Source organism: Chinchilla lanigera, unplaced genomic scaffold (genome assembly GCF_000276665.1).
Source record: "Chinchilla lanigera isolate Chin_1 unplaced genomic scaffold, ChiLan1.0 scaffold00043, whole genome shotgun sequence".
Classification (NCBI taxonomy): Eukaryota; Metazoa; Chordata; class Mammalia; order Rodentia; family Chinchillidae; genus Chinchilla; species Chinchilla lanigera.
The window spans coordinates 2,812,806-2,821,197 of record NW_004955444.1 but is presented as its reverse complement, the minus strand read 5'-3'; positions in this window follow the sequence as shown (position 1 = coordinate 2,821,197).

The window sequence follows — 8,392 nt, the reverse complement described above, 5'->3', positions numbered from 1 at the left end:
AATTATGAAAAGTAATCATTGAGAAGCTGTGAATTTTAATAAAATAGGAGCATGCATACTATAAAATAAATGTAAAAGTTTCTGCCAAGAGAGTCACTATGATTAGATATATGAGATTTTTTTGGAAAATGTGTGCGATAGAGTCTGACGTGACAATTAATCCAGCAGATCCTAACAATGATATTCTCTGTTTTTAAAAATAATACTGGTTGTTAGGTGGATCAAATTCAAGTTCATGGGACATCACGTAAGAATTTCAGGTATCTATCCAAAACATTTTAAAACTCTAATTAAAAAGCAATGAAAAATTGATGCTTCAATGAAAAATGAAGTCTATTTTGAAAGAAACAAGATATTACAATAAAACTTCATGACAGTGCTCAAATTAGTGAAATATACTAACTATGCCATATTCATACAGTATTCACATTTTGAAAAATAACATGATCTTTTAAAATTCTGAACCCTACTCTCAGTGTTTCAAACCTTACTGTATATGGAATTTTATGTTAATATGAAACACATGGGCCGGTTTTCTTTGGTACTCACACACTGTCTTCATAGGACACAGAATTCCTCTTACGTTCATCCAGTCTGTTCAGGATTCGCACCATGGCTTGAGTTAGGGTTCGTTCTGCATCCTGTGGAATTTTGGAGAGATGGGAAATTTAGGAGGTGGGGCCTAGTAGGAGAGAGTTAAGTCATGGGGGTGTTCTCCCGGAAGTGAGTACCACGAACCCGGCCCTTGCCCTGTCTCCTTGTGCTTACCGGACGCAGTGACCTGAACAGCCCACCTCCCTTTGCTATGGACTGTGCTACCCCCATCCAGAGCACTAGTGCCCAACACTCTGAAACCGTGAACCAGAAATCAACCTTTCCTTTCCTCAAATCAACCACCTCAGGTATACTTTCGTAGCAACAGAAGGCTAAGGAACAGCTTCCTGGGTTACCAGGCAGATCAAACTCTCAGTCTTGCCTTTTCATGAGGGAAAAGGAGAAAGAGGCGGGCTAAGGGGCTGTTCTTAGAGTTACCTGAACTTGTGGACAAGAGTAAGGAGCTTAGAAAACCACAGTAAAAGTGTACGAGAGTGCTGATAGTCATAGGAAACCACCACCTCCTTTTGTTCACTGTATCCCACTCACATTTAAAGCAGAAGTTAAATGAAAAAGTAGTGAAGCCCAAGTGTGGCAAAGTACATGCATGCACACAGAACTCATCCCTACGAAACACTTATCTTGCAAGTGCAAGGGGATTAGCATCATAATGCATTATTTTTCTACAAATGTATTCTTTTTTCATTTTTATTTTAAAGAGAGTAATAAAAAAAAAAGAACAATAGCAGCATACCAACATCGCAAACAAACAAAACAAAGCAAGAACATTAAAAGTGATACAGGGTTTCCAAACAAAATGATAGGAAGTAGCAGTGGCTGTTATATTACATATCGCTATCCTCAACTATGTTGCTCAGATTACCAGATGCAAGGATGGAAGACCGTTCAAACCATTAAAGAGAATAAAAAATATTATTAGATAAAACATTAGAGATAATGCAGCGTTTCACTAGACAAGATGGTAGGGGTTCACCAGTATTCTCGACTATGGTATCTGTTACGGCTTATCGCTGGTTGCCCCCAAAGCCTCCTGTGCTCGCAGGTGCGGATGCGGGTGGTGACTGGATCGTGAAGGCGTGATATTCCTCAGTGGGTCCGTCCCCGGATGAGCTTCTACCTGGCCGTGCTTGGAAGGACGCGGGTCACTAAGTGCATGACCTAGCAACATCTACCTGCTTCCCTCCTCCTTAACTGCGCTCTGCTTCCTGGGGGCTACTCCGCGAGCTAATTCTCTTTCACGCCACCCCGTCTTGGAACGAGCTGACTCTGCGCTGAGACCTCTACAAACTGTGAGTCACGATAAATGTGTCCTCCTTTAATGCATGGGTGTCACGTATTATTTCTCCACGACAGGAAAGTAAGACAGTATCTAAAACCCGAGGTAAAATGTTTTAAAGAATAAAAAGTGTACTGAACTATGGGTATCTACTATATCTTCACAATATTACAAGTTATAGTACATTCTAGATAATGAATTGTACGGTTAGTATACTGTTATATTTTAGTTAATATTAAACTGCTTAAGATGACATTATGTACTATAACAAGCATTGTTAATATCCTATCACCATGTTTTGAAATTCTGCATCATTTTTATTGTTCTCTATGCTGTTTTGCTTATGTATTTGTTTTTGGTATTTGGAGTTTTTTTAAATGAAAAACAAAATTTATATGTATATAGAAGGATAGCTGGGATAGGTGTATTGCTGATGTCTGTGGTTTATTGAAATGAACAGTAAGTGCTTAAAATTTTCCTTTTTCTTGACCAATTTTGCACTCTTGAATTTGGTAATCAGAATGGCTGACCTGAAAATAATATGCAGTATAAGAACCATTGTTGAACTCCTACCATCTCGTATGGTGAAGCTCTGCGTCATTTCCAGTGGTTTTTTTTATTACTTGTTACTGTCTTTGATTGTTTGATCAATCTTACATTCTTATGTCTGGTTGGACTGAGCAACTTCATTGAAGGTAAGAGTGTGTAATGTAGCAACCATTGCTAATCCTTATCATATCATTTTGAGGTCATGTGTCATTTTCATTCTTTCTATGTTTTCATTTTATCTTCATTGTTGTTTTGTTAGCTTTTTAATTTTTAGAATAAAACAAATTTTAAAAATTAAACTGCTTAATAAAAGAACCTAAATACAAGATTCTGATTCTTCCCAATGATGATACCTAGTAGGGTTTTCAGAAAATATTGGAGAGTCCACACTTAAGAATTACTCTTACTTACAGTATCCAAGCTATGCCAACACTTAACCAAGGACAGTTCCCAGCAGTACTTGTGCTTTCTTGTGGTATTTGGGGTTGAACCCGGAGCCTTCTCACTGAGCTAAGTCCGCAGCCCTTTATCATGTGTTTTTATAACGTCTGTGTCACTGACTCACTCTGCTCTCATTTGTGACCCTTTGGCCTGAGTCTCCTAGAGTGCTGGGATTACAGGTGCACCACACCAAGCTCTCACTAGGAATTTTTATACGTTCCTGTAGTAGCTAGTCCTAGTAAACTGGGAGACAAGTGAAAGAATTTCTCGTATAGTTGGTTATTACATGAGAGATAGAAATGAATAAACAAAGACAGTGATTTCCAACTCTAAAGTGCCAATCCAGAAGAATTCTAAGGCTAAATCGCATCCCTGTCCCAGTCTTCTGATGATGCATCTGTCTAAAAACTACATTCTCCTTTTTAATGTCCAGAAAAGAAGAGGTATTTATTGTCCCGAGATCGTGTACATTTTAATGCTCAATATTCTGATTATAAAGGAGGCAATTGCCATGCAATAACACCTCAAATTTTTATTTTTGGGTTTCCAGAAAACTGAAAAAGGAAAGGAAGACTTTTGTTAGATGATTCAAAGTTCCATAGCTCTCACATGAGATACGCCCAATTTTTTATTAGTAAATGCTCGCAGAATGTAATGATTACATTCACCGTGTTGAGCCAGTGCGTGTATTTACAGTGCATAGAGAAGCAGTAAACGATCAGACATTTTGCTACCCCTGGGAACATATAAGCAACCTCATCCTAAGTTCTGTAAAAATATCTAGCTTAGACAAAAAGCAGTAAGGTATGAAACGGACTGATGGGCGTGCTGAAATCTTGCTGCAGCAACACAAGGATATAGTATGCCCAGCCCTAGCACCGCTACCAGCGCGGAAATAGTAGAATGTGGAGGAGGAGGAAAACACAGAGGAGGAAAAGAGGGAGGAGCAGAGATGCAGCAGCTGAGGCCAAGATCCCCCAAACTGCGGGGCTGGGAAGACAGAGGGTGTTACAACGGGAGTGAATCCGTGAGTCCCACAGTACACTTGAAAACTCAGAGATCGGGACACCCACTCTGCGAAAGCGCCGCACGTTCCGGAGAGCGTACTAATAAGACATCACGCGGGACTACCCTCACGATGGGGAAATCTCTAAAGATGTGTTGGGCCAGCAACATTATTGGTAACAGAAACCTTTACTAATGATCAAATCGCCAACAGCGGAAGATTTCCTAAATAAATACCACACACTTATGCTTCAGCATAAGAAAAACTGGGACTTAAATATATGTATTTTGTGCCGAAATAGACATCAACATAACTTACCAGAGAAGAATAAAATTCAAAATGTTTTAAGGTATAAGCTCACTTGTACTAAAATACTTCATGCACACATGAAATATAGGCACGCACAATTGAAGGATTACATATTTATACAAATGTCTTAAGTAATGAAAACTATGCACCTGGCAGTATCATTTCCCAAGAGATGCTATGTTTTAACTATCTGAAATATATATGTAGGTATGTGTTTGTGTGTAAAGAATTAGTTATTGCTTTTCTATCATATAGACTGTATAAAGAAACAGCTCCTTAAGAATCTTGCATACGCAATATATTATATTTTGAAGCTGTGAAGAACTCCATCAAAGGAAATATCTAAAAGCACCGTGCATCCCAGGTCTTTTATAATCGGTGTAGTAGTAAAAGAAATGCCCCCCAAAAGACCAAAAAAGACCAGAACTTATTGAAAGGAGAAGCTGCTTTAAGACTTTTGGTTATTGGTAGGGAAATATGGATTCAATATAAATGAAAAGAAAATGATAAAATAGATAACACTGAGAACATGAAGTAATATCACATAAAAATTGAAAAGTAGAAGAAAGCAAGATTGTAAAAATGTGAAATAAAGAAATATATAAAACTAATTTGGTTTATAGTCTGTTAAATATTACAGATACATATATTAGGGACTCTAATTCATATATCTTATTAAAGACATAGAAAGGAAGTAGCAAACAAAAAATGTGTTACAATGTAGGCCAAAAATTAATGAGATCATAATGTTAAGTGAACTTAACTGAACATATAAGCTTAGTATCAAATAGTTTGTCTTATACAAAAAATTCAATACATGAATAAAGTACACTATAAATGACAGATAACAGGAAAAAAGAGAGAAAGAAAACGAATTATTGTAATCCAGCATTGACAGTGTATCTAAAAGTGTGCCTTGATGTCCTATAACTGTTTTAAATGCTTTGGCCTATCAATCCGGTTGTTAATCTACACAGATGATAATTAGCGTTATCAGGACTCGTCAGATGAGTAAACGAATCTCATGCTGCCGGGCACAGGGGGAGGGCGGGGAGAGAGAAGTAAGAGAACTGAGGCGTGCTGCCTACCCACACCAACTCCGAAAACGAATGTAATCGTTATGCACTACAAATGTGCACCAATACACAGTTGTTTACAAACATAAAATATTTAGAAAAGTGGGGAAAAATAAATGAGGTAAAACAAGAAAGGAAAGTGCGGAAACGCAGAAATATCACCAGGAAGCGGAAGTATGGGGCGGAGGGGCGGAAATGCACTTGCTGCTGATATACTTAGAACCAGCTGCATTCTCTCCTCTGGCTGTTTGTGATCCTGGCAAATCTCGCTCTCTCTCTCTCTCTCTCTCTCTCTCTCTCTCTCTCTTTCTCTCTCTCTCCCCCCTCCCTCCCTCCCTCCCTCTCTCACTGACACACATACACGCACACACACACATGTGTACAAGTATATGAACGTGTCCTCCTGGGTCACAGACACTTGGAAAACAGAAAGAAAAGAGGGGAGACGAACAGGAAGGAAACTCCACAATGCCTATCTTGTTATGGGGATGGTTGGATCCGAGCCCGCTGCCCTCCAGCAGATACATCAGTGATGGCAGAGATTTTAGACTGGGAAAATAAAACGGAACAGGGTGGTCATTCGGGAAAACCTAATTACCATGAGGTGGTTATTCAAGTATTCAATCTGTTTATGGAACTATATCATTTAAAAATAGACAGTGGTTAAGGCTTTTTGTTCATTAAATATGAAGGAAGAATAAAAGAGGCAGTCTTTAATAGAATCCGTAACGCTTGAAGCCTATCAGACTGCTCTCCTGAAGAAAATGCAATTTAGCAAAACTAATGTGGTTGGAAACTCAGGCCAGAATAACAACTACTGTCGTCAGATCCACCCAAGATTTATACAGCGGCCAGTTCAATTAGCATAATAGTGCAATGTTCACTGGGATGTGAGGTCTTTTGTTTGGGATGCTTCCTAATTAAAGCAACTTGCTTGAAGTGGGATCTAATTTGAACCTTGTAATGCCAAAATATGACTTGAAGGATCTGTTTTCGTTTCAAGAAATGTTGGCATAGCGTCTCCAAGTTGAGGTAGCTGTCATCGACTGTCTGCAGGACTCAGACTGAAGACTAGAAAATCGAGTGGCAACATCTGAAGTGACTGGGTTAAAAAGCTGGTGTTCTGCTCAGGTTAATTTCGATCATTTGTTCTATTATCACTTTCTAGTTATACAGGAAGTGCATGTACTAATGGGATTCCCAAACTCACTGTAACAGTGTGGGAATCAAGAAATGGAAATCAAGGTTTTACAGTCAATTCATTGTCATTGAGTATTTTAGAATACATATGTGACTCCCAAGTGCAAGCAGGTCTTTGTTATTTTTATTGTTTAAAATTGCTGGCATTAAGACCACTTGGGTGATTTCAAAACAGTACTGTGAAGTACATTTCTTTAAAGAAAATTGCTAGCCATAGCTATATTACTTGTAAGCTAAGACTGTTCCCTTATTATTAGACATGAGGAAGGTAAAGCTACTTAGCAACTCTCTCTGCTGAAGTTAACATCAGGGGCAGGATGCGTCCAGGATGGAAACAGACTGGCCTGCTAACTTTCCAGTCCATGCTGAGTCACTTTCCTCCAGACAGCCCTTCAAATCCTGGACTTCTGACCAATTTGTACAAATGAGGGAGCCTCAGGGAATAATTGTAAAAGACACAGGAGAAACGTGTCTTCAAGTAGGCTTTCTTATGTACTGCAAATGTGCACTAATAAAAATAAGTTTTTTAAACAATAAAAAAATTAAGCAGATGAAAAGCAGTTAAAAGGAAAAGAAATTTAGACTTTTCAAAGGAAGCCCCAGAGTATTTAATATATGATAGTGGTCTCTGGGTCAGGACCGGTGTGGGTGTATGATATCCTGGGTGTATGACCCTGTCTCTGGTCAGGACTGGTGCGGCAGGAGGTCTCTTAGATGACCCTGGTTATGCCGCATCTCGGTTCTCCTGCTCTTCGGTGCTCTCCCTACCTTGAGTGTGAGTTGAACCAAGTGATTTTTCAAATAACAGAATGCATCAGAGAGTCAATGGAGTGTCTCTTCTGCTATGATGTGAGTCGCAGTCTGGAGAAACCTGCAGAGTAAGGAAATAAGGCTCTCAGCCAACATTCAGTAAGGCCTTGAGGCCCAGGATACCAACCCAAGGTGCGGGATCTTTGCAAGGATCCCAGGAGTCAGCTCGGAAGGAAACTTCCCCTGCTACGTCTTCCGCCGCTGAGGCCCTTGCTCCAGATGCACCTGATAACCTGCCTGTCACCTTGTCAGAGATCTTAAATTAGAAGCAGCTGGATAAATTATGTCCATGTACTCGAATCATAAAAATTATGGGATAACAAAGGCATGCTCTTTTAAATGGCCGAATTTCTGGCAATTTGCACCATAAAGATAGGTACCTAATACAATGGATCTCTTCAGCTTTTTTCCTGCCTCACTTGAAGAGGAAAAGCTAAAGGCTGGAAGACTGAACCGTGAGATATCTTGTTTAGAGTTATCATTTGTTGAATATTTTTGTTGTTTTAGACCAATGTAAGTAAGTGCATATGCATAAGAGTCTTTGGGTAAGAATCAGCCCACAAGTCCTAATGAAATAGAGACACAAAACTGGAAATTTTTCTAGATTTTTTTCAAAGATCACTCTAGACAACTATTTCTTAAATTGATTCTTTGACCACAGCAATATCCAAAATAAACTGCCTTCATATGAACCTACCTTATATAATTTTAGCTTCAAGTAAATCATGTAAAACACTCTTAATTCCATTTTACCAAACTAAAGCCAAAGGAAATACATTATTTTCATCAATTCATAAGTATCAAGTAAATAGTGTACAGACCATGAGTTTAATTACAAATGCTAGATTTCATAAGAACCATGCTGCCTTATAAATTGCTTCTCTAAGTGTACGCTGCCCTCAGAGTGTACATTTTTTTCTTATACCATCCTCCTCTTTTGTTCCACTCTCCTCCAATAACCATTGTAATTAGACTTTTGATGTGCTCTTCCACTGTTTTCTTCTACAAATAGCAAATATATATAAATGTTCCAGTTTTTGAAAGCAAAAATTACATAAAATCACATTCATTACTTTTTACTTAATATTTCAGAGACAGTTTTCCATTTTA